This window comes from Amia ocellicauda (genome assembly GCF_036373705.1).
Source record: "Amia ocellicauda isolate fAmiCal2 chromosome 11 unlocalized genomic scaffold, fAmiCal2.hap1 SUPER_11_unloc_3, whole genome shotgun sequence".
Taxonomy (NCBI): Eukaryota; Metazoa; Chordata; class Actinopteri; order Amiiformes; family Amiidae; genus Amia; species Amia ocellicauda.
The window spans coordinates 737,958-754,338 of NW_027102661.1; the positions used below are offsets into that span (position 1 = coordinate 737,958).

Sequence of the window (16,381 nt, forward strand, 5' to 3'; positions counted from 1 at the left end):
GCCGTGGACTGGCCGTTCTTGAAAGAGGTCATAAACTGTATAAATGATGGTTTTGACATCTTGACCAAATGTTCGCAACTGGATTTGGTTAGAAGGAGAAAATGCTGGATTATGGATTATATATCCCCCTTGAATGACGACGACGATGATAAAACAGACGACGTGTGGGGTTTTGGAGGGGGGTCTGACGGCTCAGGGGCTACTCTCTTCTAAGAGGGCGGTGTGTCGTGACGTAGTGAAGAGATAGGATAAAAGGCGCAACAATTCAATCATGGTTGAAAATTAAAGAGAATGTCTTACCTGAAAGCTGCGGACGTCGACAGGCTCTACAGGCCTCTTCAAACCCGGGATCACCCCTGGTTCTATTCCCCAGATTTTTTATACACTCTGGAACCCTTTGACTGCGGTTACTCTCCAAGACCTCAGACCCCGGTCCCTCAGGACGAAACAACATGCGGTGCGATGGATGTCCAAATGAGTCTCGGGGATCCCCAGCCTCTGGAGCTCATGGAGGGCCTCGATTTTGCCGAATTGTCTACCGTCTGTGCGTCTCAGGAGGGGGTCAGTCCAATGGATGTAGAAACACCCCACAAACCACCAGGCGACCCAATGAGCATCGGACTGTCCCGGGGGCGTGATGAAGACGCAGGATTTATGCCCGGGGTATGTGACCAAGTAAGCAGAGTGCTTAAAAGCACCCTGGTGTATATTCTGAGTGCTCTCATCGACCAAGCTCTGAAAGAAGTCTGTCGGGGGTGTGAAGTGAATCACCCCAGTCAGTTGAGACACAGTTGTTTGTTTGAACCAGACCGTCACTATTTCCTGTTCTATTTCAACGTGTTTTACAGAAGACTGAACAAACCGTGGCTGAAACCGGCACTAATCAAGGCGCTGTCTTACTCCCACATACATGTCACTGCGGGACAAGTCCAGAAAATCATAGATGAGATTTTGCTGGAGCTGAAAAAGGAGCCGTTTATAATAGAGAAACTTGGGCAGCTGCTCAATGACCTGGATGAGCCGAGTAGAAAAACCGCTGGCAAGCTAAAAGCTTATTTCTTCCGTAAAGAAGTTAAAGTTGGGGACAGCGACGAAGAATTCGACATCTACGCCACTGATTCAGACTCTGACCTGAACTAAGGGACTTTGAACATGGGGAATGTTCTGGACTGCTTCTGCAACTGGTTCTGTCATCAACACTCTGCAGCTAACCTGAGAGCGCTATTACACCATGTGCTTGACAGAAAAGTAGCCAACGCGAGCCTTTTCTCTACAGATTTAACCATCGATGAGGATCAACTTTCAAACCTGGAAAAGTTAATGGCTGCTGTAACAAAGATCGGGGGGAACGAACACTGGGATGAAGCGCTCAAGGGGGCCAAGAATGATATTAGGCCATTTCATCAACATCTGTATGACCTTTTACTGAGCATGTTTAATACACCTCTGTTTAATTTTAAAATAGGTCATATTGTTGTTTTATTTACATATGTAACTGAGGTGTGTGCCTACAAGATAAAGAAACAGGTATATTTGTTGATATAGATCAAGTAACCAATCATCTGATTTCTTTTTGTCTGGACCGTAGAAAAAATTGTTTTTTATGTTATACTTTTCTCAAATGTCTAAAAAGGGGTATCTGCTCTCCTGAAGTTGAATAAAAAACTTTGTATAAAAACTTTGCGCATAGTGTGGGTCTGTGTGGTTATTTGACAGAATGACTCGGCAAGCTCCCCAAATGCAGGAACTATACTACAACCCAGCCAAGATTGGGGGTTTGGCGGGTAAGAAGGGTTTTCAAAGAGGACTCGCTGAGGCCGGAGTGAAGGTTAATGATGTGGTTGTTTCAGAATGGTTACGGGAACAAGACGCCTATACCTTACATAAACCTCTCAGGATTAACTTTAAAAGAAACCGCGTATATGCAACTGACATAGACTCACAATGGCAAATGGATCTAGTCGATATGTCAAATTTATCAAAACATAACAATGGTCACAAATTGATGTTGATGTGTATCGATGTGTAATCAAAATATGCCTGGGCTCGAATTCTACATAATAAAACAGGTTGAGCGGTGACGAGGGTCTTTGAGGATATATTGTCCCAGGGTCGATGTCCTAAAAAACTGCAGACTAATAAAGGAAAAGAGTTTCTCAACAGAGAATTTCAGAATCTACTGAAGAGACACAAAATACATCATTTCACCACCGGTAATGAGCTTAAGGCATCGGTAGTGGAGAGGTTTAACCGCACCATGAAGACCAAAATCTGGAGATATTTTACAGCGGTCAACACGTTCAAGTATTTTGATAAAGTTCAGGATTTTATCGATGCTTACAACCAAGGGTATCACACCAGTATTAAAATGAAGCCTATAGATGTTGATCAAAGTAATTCTTTTAAGGTCTATAAAGAATTATACGGACCATTTATTAAGAAAGGAAAAACTACTTATAAGTTCAACATCGGTGATGTGGTTCGCGTTTCAAAGCTAAGGAGTACTTTTGCCAAAGGTTATGAACAAACATTTTCTGACGAATATTTTACAGTTACCGAACAGTTGGCTAGAGCCCCCCCCGTGTACCGGTTAAAAGACTATGACGGGGAGGATATAGAAGGAACGTTTTACGAAGCCGAGTTACAAAAAATTATTGTGGGTAAAGACAGTGTATACAGAGTTGAAAAGATATTAGCTGAAAAAACCCAGAACCGGAAAAAATATGTGTTGGTGAAATGGCTTGGATGGCCTGAAAAGTTCAATAGTTGGGTCCCGGAACAACAGGTTTGCGATATTCAATCCTTATAACAACATGCCCGCGGGTGTGTTGGGGGCATTACTCTCGATACTCAAGATGGAATCAGGAGGCTTCTACGTGACTCTACCCAGTAACGCCTCTCTCGATATATACCCTAAAAATGAAATATCCAGTTACACGGTACAATTTGGAAAATCTATAGATCTAAGAGGGTCGTGGGAAGTGGGGTTGGCGGAAATACAGTATCCTTACACTTGGGCTGTTTTACAAGATAAGGATGCCACCTTCGCCATTTTTGATGATGTTAAAAAGAGTCAATGGACATTCACGATACAAGGAGGTTATTATGACAATGTGGATAAAATATTAGATGAGATGCATAAACAGTTCTCAGAAGGCACCCCCAACATCAAGCTATATTACAACCCTATTAAAAACAGAGTGTACAAGGTGTCAAAACCAGGTATTAGCATTCAAACCAGCGGCCAACTGGGGCGTATATTAGGGTTCTATTCTGACACAGAGAGCAAGTTCTCAGAAGTGGTGGGGCGGCTTTTATACTCTTTATGTGTATACGGATATCATAACCCACCAGAGGGTCGGGGATAGTTATGTCCCCCTTTTGAGAAATGTACTTATTAAAGGTAAAAGCAATGACATGGTCACAATTACTTATGACAAACCACACTACGTACCAGTCTCAAAGACCCACTTTGACAACATCACGATCGAAGTAAAATCGGATCAGAATATCAACGTACCCTTCCGCTTCGGTAAAGTTAATGTCAAACTACATTTTCGACCCCTGAAACAGTGTGTACATTATTAAAATGGCTACCTCGAGGGGTTATGTAGATCCTAGCGCCTATGTGGATTATTACAAGATGCAAGCCGGGAACGGCTTGCCCGGTTTTGTAGGAGCCCCCACAATGTATGGCGCCGGTCTATGGGGACTCTTTCGTGGTCTCTTTAGAATGGCCGTACCCCTGCTTAAGAGAGGCTTTGCTATAGCCAGACCCCACTTGAAATCAGCGGCTAAAAATATTGTTAGTGACGTGTTCACCAATGTTATGAACCGGGCAGCTAGCCATGAGCATCAGGAGGGTTCGGGTCTCATGGTAATGGCGAGGAGGGGGGGTAAAAGAAGAAACAGCATGTGTCCACCAGGGCGACGAAGATTCGTGGCTAACAAAAAACGAAGAATCTCTCATTCTCCAACATATCGTGGATACACTCGGAGAAGGAAGCAGCACAAGAAAAAACCTGCAAAAAGAAAGTCTCAAAGAAAGAAAAATAGAGCCTCAGGATATATCTTTTAAACATGTCTTTTGTCCACAGTCTATCGGAAGAATGCGTCAAATCAGAACTGGATCTGTTTACAGTTCCATACACTCAAACGAGTATAGATAAGAGCATATATGTAGAGATTCCCCCTCTTTCTGCAATTTCAGACACGGCCCCTCTGGAGTTTTTTATAGCTGGCAATGGCGAGGATTATATTGATTTGAATAACACATTTATTTTAATAAACTGTAAAGTGACTGATGAGGATGGCGATGCAATCGAGAAGACGGCCAACGCTGGGGTCATCAATTACCCGGTGGCCACCATGTTTTCACAGGTGGATGTGACCCTGGGAGATCGGCTCATTAGTCAAAGCAGCAATACTTACCCCTATAGAGCCATGATGGAGTGTATCCTTAATTATAGTGAGGAGACCCTGAGCAAACAGTTCAGCCCCGGCCTTTTCTTCAAAGACATCACGGAAGCTATGGACGACAAGAATCCAGAGGGACTCAATAAGGGTTTTCAAAAAAGAACGGCCTCTTCAACAGAAGGGAGGACCTTTGAGCTAATGGGGCATAACCATGCAGACATATTTTTCCAAGAAAAACTCATGCTCAACAGGGTAGACATTAAAATTAAAATGATCCGTAGTAAAAGTGCTTTTTGTCTGATGACCCCTGATACTGAAAAATATAAACTGACCATATTATCGGCCTCGCTGTTTGTGAAAAAAGTGTCCGTCTCCCCGGCGGTTAAACTAGGACACACGCAGGCGTTAATGACGGCAAACGCCAAGTACCCGATCGAAAGAGTCTATATGAAAGTCCACAGTATCCCCGCAGGGACACGGGTGATGAACCAGGAAAATCTGTTTCTAGGACAGCTCCCAAAACAGGTTATTATAGGTCTCGTGGATAATGATGCATTTACCGGGGTTTACAACAAGAACCCCTTTAACTTTAAACATTATAACGCGGAATTTATAGCGTTGTACGTCGATGGTGTGCAGGTTCCATCCAGACCTTTTCAACCTGACTTTGAAAACGGCAATGCGGTTCGTGAATATTACAGTCTAGTACTGGCTACGGGTCGCCATCTCAAGGATCAAACTCTGCTGATCGATCGCCGGGAATACTGCAGCGGTTACACCCTGTACGGTTTCAACCTGACCCCTGACGAAGAGTGTGGACAACATTTTTCACTGATGAAGACGGGCAATATGCGTTTGGAGATGCGTTTCAAGCAGCCTCTACCACGCACTGTAAATATGGTCGTGAATGCTGTGTTTGACAACATTATTGAGGTGAATCAGAGGAGAAACGTTCTGTATGATTATTATTAAAATGAACACCAGAGAGCTCAACCACATCATGAATGCCCTGGCCGGCTCACGGAAACTGTTTCAAGGAGTCTACGCCTGCGATCAGCTGCCTAAATTTAAGATCAAGAATTTACCTGCAATGTACATAATCAACACACACCCTAAAAATATGCCCGGAGAACATTGGCTGGCTATTTATCTAAGGGAGGACCACCGTGGTGAATTTTTTGATTCCTATGGAAACCCCCCGGATTTCAGACCTTTCCCTCGGAAGATCAATAACTTTCTGCTCAACAACTGTCAAGAAACCATTTACAGCGGTCGTCAAGTACAAAGTCTTCAGACCTTCACTTGTGGTCAACACTGTGTGTTTTTCTTATATCATAGATCTAAAGGAATGGTCATACCCCGATATTATGGCCTTGTACAGTGAGGATTTAGGCCAAAATGATAAAAAAGTGGCAGAGTTTGTCAGTACACTGTGGACCCCCCCTTATAACACAATGACTTACGACCCTAGCCAGCCATGTATACAGATGGGGTGTTCTTGTGAGGATTTTAAAAGATGTCATGCGTGTTAAGGTGAAAAAATAATGAAAACAGCCTTTGAATCATTAGTTTTGTTTTTATTCAAAACAATTCTAATACAAAGCAGGGGTTATGTTATAAATAAATGTACAACATTTGAAATTAAAAAAAATTAAATAAAAAATTGTTTGTCGGGTCATTATTTACAGGGGAGACAAATAAAAACATGAGATTAATAAGCTTCCCAACGATGGATAGATCCTGAGGATGGTCGCTCAGCACGGTCAGAGTAATGAGATATCGGAGTCAGATCAGGCTCCACCTCTTTACACAGACGGATTTTTTGTAGCGTTTCCTGGTTAGGAACTGTTGATTGGGGCATGTTCAGAGAGGCCATCGCCTGTAGGTAAGCATTCCAGCCTACAGGTCGGCGACTATCGGGTACCTTATTAGTGCTAGTGACACTCTTCAACAAATCAAACATGTGTGAACCTTTGATCAGTTGTCCTTTAAAAACAAATTCACCCTGTTCATTCCAAGCAGTTACCCGCGGTTTCTGAACCATTTTGTGCAGGATATATTGTGCATGTCTTTTGCTTCTGGCCGGCATGTTTCTCAAAACATCCGTTACAACATCTCCCTCTGAACTCTCAACAGGTTCGGTCACCGCAACATCTTTATCAACCGTACCCCCCGCATCAGCCCCAGAACCATTTTCTTGACAGGCCATGGTTTAAGTTAAAATGTATTGATCTTTTTCACCCTGTCTAACCAGACGGAGGTAGCGCTGTAACGTGTTGGTATACAACTGGGCTTTGGAATACTGATTTAAATCGGCCCTGGCCTGTATAGCTTTCATTTCAGAGTCCAAGTTGTTTTCGGCCGTTTGTCTAATGGGCTCTGGCCCGACAACATTTTTTCTCAGTTTCTCAAGCTGCTCCTGAGGGATCAAAAACATTTTCTGAGCATATTCCATTATTAACCCACTCTGGAAGCTAGAAGACTGGTTAGGAAAGGCACGGCTATGCTCAACAGCGGTCCTATAAAACCCCCGGTTTGATTAATCTTCTTTCTTTTTCTTTTAATAGAATACTTCTTATTAGCGATGATCTTGATAACCGCTTTTTGTTTTTTGAGTTTAGAATGTTGAGAAGGGGTTAGGGGTATATTACCGCGTAAGATGTTAAAAGCTATTTCACACAGGGTCTCGATCAAATCCGAGGGGGCCCCTGCAGGCACAGCTTTCCTATGGCGCGGGCTCCCCTCAAATAACATTTGCAAAAGCGGCAGATTTCTTTTAATCCGAACAGACATTCTTATTTATTTCCTTTTCTTTAGCACATACACTGCCGGCCAATCGGGCGGGCACAAACCTGTTCTGAGGCGAAAGTCTTCTGGGGTTTGTGCTTTTAAGTCCGCAATCAAGTACCCGTAGGGTTTTTTGGTGGCATCCTCAAATGCCTCCAAAAAGAACTTGGTCTGGTTAGGGTACATTTGACGAGCCAAGACGGTGACCTGTAGTTTATCTCTGGGGTTTTTAAAAAGAATTATATAATTGGCATTTAAATTAATAGTGCGGCTTTTTTTACCTTGAAAAAATAGATTTTGAACTAAATAAATAATACTTAAATTCCTATGATGAGTGTACTTTGTGAAAGCTTTTTCCACTTCACTGTTGTCACCGGCCTGCTCCATCAGGTCATCAAGGATCACTAGATTAGTTTGACCGGGCGGGAACAAGTCATCGTCACACAACGAGGCGGGGAGACCTTGCACAAATTTCAGATTATTTTTTTTCGAAGCCAAATCATCGTAGAGAGGTTGCCAGCAAGAGTAACACCACACTATGTTGTCAAGAGCTTGGGACACGGTTGCGTCCACATCTTCTATGATGTTCTTTATAAGATAGCTCTTCCCCGAATTGGAGGGACCGGCTATAATACAGGAGAAAGGGTGTTGAAATCTGTTATCAAAACCACCGCTAATATCCATAAGGCAGAGTGGTATAATCAGTCTTCAACACTCTTTTATTGTACACCACCCTGAATCGTTTGTTTAGTGATCTATTTTCCAACGTGTACCCCTTTTTATTGCGATAGATCTGATTTCCGGCTGTAATAATCTCACGAGGAGGCGCGTCTTTCTCGGTTACAAAACTTTCTACCAGGGTCGTCAGAGACTTGATGTTAATGAGCTTGTTGTTACAATGGTTCAGAGTGAAACCCTTAACTTTCATACAGGTCTTACCCGCAGCCGTTCTGTATGCGTAAGTCTTAGGACCCCCTGAAACAAACTCCACTATGTGGTCCTGAGGATCTAGTTCGCTCGTTAACTCCCCAAGGTAGTCCCTGAGGGGAGGGACCCAATCCCCTGGCCTGGTGACAAAGATTACAGAGTCAGTATCATGATAGAGCGTGCGTTCCTGCAACTGATCCATTAAGTTGTACAGTTCAAGCCGGGCGTAAGCCGTGGTAAAAACCGCTATGAAAACATTAACGTTCCCCTGTTTGGTGGGGAAATCTTTAGGGGCCCTCCACTGGACCTGTGCCACGTGGTCATTTAAGAATTGAAAGTGTGATACTGCATGTTGTTTGGAAAACATAAATTCTATAAACTGTTCAGGGGTTTTAATCAAGGTTGTGTTTAGACGGTAATTTCTTTCCCCAAACTTACCCCACAGACTGTTTAAAATCAGTTTGGACATTTGTCTCTTGGCGGGGTTTACAGTTATGTTCCCCGGCTCTAGACGGATCCCTTCCTTTTCAAAATATTGCTGAACGTATCGCTCTTTGGCCGCGGAGTCAACACACCATGAGGGATAGCCCGATGCCTCCTGTTTCCCTTTCAGATGGGTCATAATGTAATCAGCAAAAAGAGTATCAGATTTTTCAGAAAAATGCCAAACCTCATGCACCTTACCGACTCTGTAACCTTTCTCCACCGCCTTGTCAAGCTCAATGTTACACTAGACACCCGTCAGCGCTCTCTCTTCATCACTGTGCAGACAAGAGGTAGTTTGATTTTCAGTTTCCACACACGTTCTACACAGAGGGAACATCAATTTTCCCGAACACCTGTAAGGCAACACGGGTAAGAACAGCTCGCGAGGAGGGTACATGGTGACTTTGATCAAACCAAAGTAATGTCCAATTTCGAGAAAGTCACGATAAACAATGGTTGGACGCCCCACCGGGTACATTTTGGTCTTGTTGACATAAGGGTACAGACTGGTGAAATCATAGTAATCTACTCTCTCACCCTCCTTTACCTCATAATGTAAACAGAGGGCGTTGGTACGACCCCCAAATAACACATCCCGGGGCTCTAGACGTTCAGGAAAGTCCAAGGTTTCCATAAACCGTTGTACCCCCGCATCCTGTTGCTTCAGGGTCGTCCACTCGTGTTTCCAAATCACCAGCACGTTCAAACCATAGGTGTTTTTTAAAGTTTCAATTCGTTCCTGGAAATCATAGTACATATCACCGCAGAGTTTTTGTGTTACGGGGTTAAAGGTGTTTGGGTCGAAGCACTGAGGACAGCCATGGTAAATACAACCTGCAAACTCATAAGCGGTACGCCGCCCGGACACGTCGCTAAAACCGTCTAAGTCATAAGGCCCCATTTTGACTTCCCCTTGATTTAAAGCATGTCTGATGAAGATGTTATCCCGGGCACTCAGGTATTCCAGCCACTGTATGGAGACAGTCGAAAAGTTCTTTTGTCTAGCACGATAGTTGTCAGAAGTGGTGACCGCTATAGTGTTTTTCTGCAAGAAATTGGACCGATACATTTTCATGCAGAGAGACGCTATGGTCACACTTTGCAAAGGGTCGAGACCCGATGTGTTGATAACCTCGGCGCGGAAACGCACACAGGCTTCTTTAAGGATCACCACATCATTTTTACAATAAGCGGCCATCTCTTCTCGGAAATCAAAAACACCTCCCTTAACCGTATTGTACCATTTAAAGAATTCCTCCCTCTCATGAGACATCATAGTATCAACCCCATAATAAGAGGCGGGCGGGTAGGACCCTCGATAATTTTGAGTGTCCTTAGTATTAAAAAAATGGCAGAACCAACCTTTCTTCTGAGCCTCAAAACCCAGAGCCTTAGGCAAAGCGCTCAATTTCATGGGGAGGAAATTTAACGAGTCTATGTAACGTTAGTTGAAAGCTTCGTCGGTGAAACACATGATCTTGCTACCCTGAGCTATTATTTTTGGGGTCACCCCATTTTCCACCAGATACTTCATCAAAATGTAAGAATCATAACCCTTAGCATTGTGGGCAACAAATGTGTAATTGAGGTATTTTGGACCGCGATACCGCGTAAAGAAATCCCTGACACAACTCTCACCGCTAGCTGACCACTCACGATCCAACATGTCAATACAGTGTATATAATTAGCAACGTGGACCCCGTTTTCTTGCCGGCATTCAAAATCAAAAAAGACATACCGGTTGTGCGGCGGCTCCTTTTTAACCGGCTGAATAAAGCACTGGTGTTCGGACCCCGGGGTTAAATCAGCATTACAGATCCTGCATCTCGGCTCCAGACATTTGTGTGGTTTAACCTCATGAAAACGGTACTGGAGGCAACACTGCGGGCAATATTTAGTTTGATCACAATAACTCCGTTTTTTAACCCCCTCAGCAGCGGCCCTCTGTACCTTATGCTCGGAAAAACAGAACGCTGAGAGACAAATCCTTAAGCAATCTTTACATCGGATGGTAGGGGCCAAACCCTTATGACATTGCGGATTGAAACAGACGTTACAGTAACCGTCACAGCGGTGCTTAAGCTTATCATTGAAGGCCTTATAACACCAATGACAAACATACGAACAACCCAAAAAAGCCGTCAAACTCTTTATTCCAAAGTAATGACTATCACTTAGGAAGAGAAACAGTGTCTGTGTATAGGTTTCAGGATGTGTCTGAAATTTCACAAATACTTCCTTTACCTCACAACGGTACCACACAACAATTTTTAAAGACAACAACTCCTCAAACTTGGTGATGTCTGAAAAGGCAACCATCTGTTGAGAGTTTAAGCCGGCCCTCTGATGAAGCATTAAAGCCTCTTGCAGAGCTTGGGGTTCAGGCATGTCGGGGGTGAGTAGTTTTATTAAACTGTAAGCAAAACAGAGCTTATTGTCCCCACTGGAACTCACCACTAATTGCCTGAGCTTGGTCCTAATTATGACGTTCTTCAAGCATTTCGACAGTCTTCTAAGCGCCCCACCCTCAGGGTTACGAACCACATTCATTACCAGAGACAGACTTTCATCAGCTAAGATGGCTGCGTTACTTTGCAATAACGCTTCGATTTTAGCCAGACATCTAAATTATCTCCACTCAGCATTAAAGATAGGTTGCTAAACAAATCATCCCCTCTGAGTTCTAACTGTACAACATCTCGAGGTCTGACCCTTTCAGCAACCTGTTCAAGCATTTTTTGCAAGGCCTCGTGTATGTTGACAAATATTTCTGCATAATTGTCACAATTTAAAAGTTCTGCAAAATTAAAACGCTGAATCATTTCAAAATTGTTATAGGCCGGTCTATCTATAATCACGGGATCACTGGTACTCTTGGACACATCATCATTTTGAACAAAGCCTTCACCCCCTACATTCTCACAGAGCATGTCCTCCACAGCCTTATCAGTCTCAGAACCCTCCACATTCCGAACACCCCCACTGCTGACATCTACAAAACCCCCTTTTTGAGGAGGCTCATTTAAAGCCTGTAAAAGTCCTTCAAAGATATCCAACCGGTTAATGTCAAGACCCTCCTCTATAGTGATGGCTGCTTCTGCCGCCATCCTGTGTTCTAATTGTCTCAAATCATTTATAATAGGGGCAGAATTTGGTCGGGGTAGCTCCTCCAAAGCCTCCACCATTTCAAACAAATCGGGGTGAACTAGGGGGTGAGCCTCTATAAGCGCTACCGGTGGGAGGTGGTTATTTAGATCATTGACCATCTGTAACAGGTCGGGGTTCACCGGTAAGTCTGTTAATTCACATTCTATCGGTGGTAATTGGGGGTTATTTACATCATTTATCATTTGTAATAGTTCCAGGTTCATTGGGACATCAGAGGAGTTCACAACAGGGCCGGGGATGTTCTCTCGGGAAGGTCTTTTTGGGGCCCTAGCTTGTTCATAATCCTTTAGTTTGTGAGTTCTTTTACCAAGTCAGGACATTTTTTAATTTATTTTTTATTTTTCCAACAACCCACAATAGTAAGGCGTTTTGTGTCTATTATAACATTAAATACTGTACAATTCGTTAGTAAGGGTATTAATAAGGGTGTTTTGGCTCTCTATCACCAGGTTTTGCCCCACTAACACAAGTCTTTGATTTTGTAACAAAGTATGTAGCAACTCATGCCGACCTTCAGGAAGTAGCTCCGGGGGCTGGTGGCCTGGCTCAGCTTCAAAGGATGGTCGCTCCGGTAAATCTCGGTCGAAGGAGGCAGGGAGCGAGCGTATACTCATGGACGGAGACCAAGAAGGCCTTTGCGGTGACACCCTGGCCAAGCGCGGGGTACTGTTCCGCGTTTTTGTAGCCAAGAAATGGGTCTGGGGGAACGATGTTGAAACCAGGCCGTCGTTGGGTGGTGTGTCAGCCCTGACTGACGGCGACCCATGAGGTTGTTGGATGCCTCTATTTGTTCCGCCCGACAATGCGGCGGGCTGAATCTGGGGTGTTGAATTACCCCCAGAAGGCTGTGGCCTGAGTAGATGTTGGGGGGTCTCCATGACCACCGTGGGGGATCCTCTTGGTGATCTCACCGGGGAAGATGTTTGATCCCACTTAGACGGGGTAATTGTTCTCAATAGCTCATCCACAGAATGACTATCCCAAGAGTCTTGGGAAGAATAAAAATATACATTACATTTACATCTTTAAACGGCGACAGAAATCAAACTTAAAACAACATGTCCAGGACATTCAAAACCTTTAGCTTTTTTAGACCTTTGAAAATAGCCTTAGACATTCAATACAACGCAATATTATTTACAGACAATATATTTATTAGGACTTGATAATAAATGTAAAACAGAGAAGCCGCTGTAAATAAACTGTTTCTTAAATGTTTCTTTAAAAACTGTAATATTGTTAATAAAACACACACACACACAACAACATTTCATTTTTAAACGAACCTTCCAAGTGTAAACGATTCCTGATCCCGGGACTTCCTGTTTCACAAACGTTTTCACGATCTGTTTAAATATTAAATACAATGAACACCTTCAAGCCTTTTCCTACAACCACTTTAAAACAGAAGTATAATAGCGGGAGATAAGTCAAACAACTTACTAAACCCTTTCGGACGGCTTTACTTCCTAACCAGACGGTACGGCAATCGGTCATTTCTAAACACGTTCCCCAGAAACAAGCCTAGACCTGTCCGGACTTCTAAAGATCTTTCCCAGAACCCCCCGCCCTACAGGAAACGGTCACCCATCGCTTAAATATTAGCCCTCAACGGGCAAACAAAGCCCTTTTAAAAACATTAAAGTTTGAAAGATCTTACTTACCTCCACAGAATAATCGTTTCTTATTTTTTTTGGCTGGTTTAGCTTTTTGCACCGCTGTGAAGGTAAGAGACATGTTTAACCTTTAACCACACCGCTTTATAAAAAGCTTTAACCTCTTACAGGCTGCAGATATATACTCACAGCTATCAGATACCGGGGCTGACGGCCTTTCAGATTCTTGAAAGGTTACTGTTCTCGTAGGTAAAACGAAACAAGCCCTCGATGTGGAAGGCCTTTCGTTGTCTCGAACCACGTTTCTTAATACTGTTAGACAGGATAATTTTTTTAAATTAACAAAACTGGACTCAAACATCTTACAGAAACGTTATACAAACAAACAGAGGTTTAGTTCTTACCCGGTCGGCAGACAGCCTGTCTAGGGACAACCACTTCTCTTGGTCGATCCTCGGAGACATTAATCACAGGCCTTTCGATAGTATCTGTGTAATTAAAGAGACCGGCATTAATATATATTAAAACGTTTTCATAACTCTAATGAGCCTCTTCAAAACCACACACACCCATACATAAGAACCCATGAGCGCAAACACAAAAATCTTACCGTCGTTGTTCCAGATTATCTCCTCAGCGTTGGGAAATAACTGCTGTTGACTGGCTGAAAAATAATTTTACAGAACTTAAAACAGATGTTATAGCCTTATTTACAATACATGCACACAACACGCTCTGAGTCAATGAAAATAATCTGAAGACTTGCCTAAAAACTCGTTTAAATCGAAGTCGCTGATGTTGTTTCCGGACATTGTTGATCTTTAGTCTTAAATCGAAAGGTCAGTATGAGTCTGTCGAGCTGAAGACCAGACCTTCATACTTATACTGATGGCCACATGCCGGATCTGCTTGTAAGGCATTGTTCTGGTCTGGCCTTTGTGCCTCCCTGTTACCAATTAACATATCAAAACCAACCAATAAAATGACACTGCATCAAATTTCAAATAGAAACCAAGATGGAGACGATCTCTCTCCTCTCTACTCTAAACTTTTATTAGAACCTTTTGGTCTCTCAAAAAAACATTTTTAAGCATCAAGACCTATAGTCAACAACCACTAAGAATATTTCAGGCCTTTATAAGCGCTAAAAAACAACCTGAGCCAAGAAAATAACTATAAAGATCTAAAATAACTAGCGCTTTTACAGTGATTTTTTTTTTTTTTAATAGCGATGCTTTGTTTGGTAATAAACAAGTCACAAACTACTCAGAACAGCGTTTATCCCCGCAAAAGAGATATTTGGGTTTATTTTACAAAGCTTATAAATTATATAGGTTAAAAGTATTCTGAATGTTTTGATACCACACGCCATACCTACTGTTGTCTTCTACACCTTACGGTAGCAACAAATCTAACTACTGCTTTACTTTAACAATAATAATGACGGCGACCACGATGACAACAAGAACAACAACAAGAACAACAACAACAACATCATCAGATTTTATTTAAAAGTGGCTACACCAGCGTTTACAATTTCAACCTGTCTACAGACGGACTCTCTGAGTGCACCGATTTCGGGCACTCCAATGAAGAAAAGCCACCCACCGCCTCCGGGGAACCACGAGGGCAAGCAGGACGAAAAGGGCCGGCCCACAGCAGGCTGTTTCCGCCCAGTTTCGAACCGGGGACCTTTCGCGCGTTAGGCGAACGTGATAGCCACTACACTACGGAAACTGACACCGCTGCCTCTTGCTTCAAATGGTTACCGTTAAAGCCTGCTGGTAAAACGGGCTCAGGTGTTTCAGGTCGGCTAGGCTGTGAGATGGCGTCTGAAGTGCGGCGAAAGGATGCCATTTTCACTGACCTGTTTGGCATTGCTAAAGGGCACATCAGGACACTTCGGAAACTCTTTTAAAGGCAGGACGCCCTGCGCTCTGACAGTGCCTGCACTTAACCCAACAAGGTGATGCTGAATGGCTTGTTCAAACGTCTGGTGGTCTTCCTTCACCACCAGACTATCAGAGCTATTGTGCCTTCTACACCTTACGGTAGCAACAAATCTAACTACTGCTTTACTTTAACATTAATAATGACGGCGACTACGACGACAACAAGAATAACAACAACAACATCATCATCATCAGATTTTAATTAAAAGTGGCTACACCAGCGTTTACAATTTCAACCTGTCGATGGACGAACGCTCTGAGTGCACCGATTTCGGGACACTTCGGAAACTCTTTCAAAGGCAGGACGACCTGCGCTCTGACAGTGCCTGCGTTTAGCCCTACAAGGTGATGCTGAATGGCTTGTTCAAACGGCTGGTGGTCTTCCGTCACCTCCAGACTATCAGAGCTATACTGCGCCTTCAACTACATAAGAGTAACAGCAATGTCGCCGATCCTGCTACGGTCGTATTGTAACGCAACAACATGTATCGATTTTAAAAGTGTCAGTTCCAGTGCCTCGCAAAGCTACCCTTCTGCGATCGTTTGTTCTCAAGGTCAGGATTTCTTGCCACTCCGAGGAAGAGAAAACGACGGCCGGCCTTGGGGCAGAGAGATGGCGACGGGTAACACGGCACTGGCACGCGTGCACCGCGGGTTGTTTCCGCCCGGTTTCGAACCAGGGACCTTTCGCGTGTGAGGCGAACGTGATAGCCACTACACTACGGAAACCGACCCGTCCTGCTGTTTCAAATGGCTCCCATCGAAGCCGGCTGGTAAAACGCGCACGGGGGTTTCCCGTGGGCCAGCCTGTGAGATAAAGGTTTCTATTTTCACTGACCTATTTTGCATTGCTCAAGGGCACATCAGGACACTTTGGAAACTCTTTCAAAGGAAGAACGCCCTGAGCTATGACAAGACTTACACTTACCCCAACAAGGTGATGCTCAATGGCTTGTTCAAACAGCTGCTGCTCGTCTTGTGCCACCATCAGACAATCACAAAGCTATTGTGCCTTCTACACCTTACGG

General features: G+C 43.6%; 2 non-coding genes across 2 annotated transcripts; both read right to left on the reverse strand.

Annotated features, from left to right (window-relative positions):
* Positions 1–15,065: 15,065 nt before the first annotated feature.
* On the reverse strand, positions 15,066–15,138 carry trnav-aac (transfer RNA valine (anticodon AAC)). The gene has a single exon. It is a non-coding gene; the product is annotated as a tRNA-Val (tRNA).
* Positions 15,139–16,009: 871 nt separating this feature from the next.
* trnav-cac (transfer RNA valine (anticodon CAC)) lies at positions 16,010–16,082 on the reverse strand. Its single transcript has one exon. It is a non-coding gene; the product is annotated as a tRNA-Val (tRNA).
* Between the last annotated feature and the right edge of the window lie 299 nt (positions 16,083–16,381).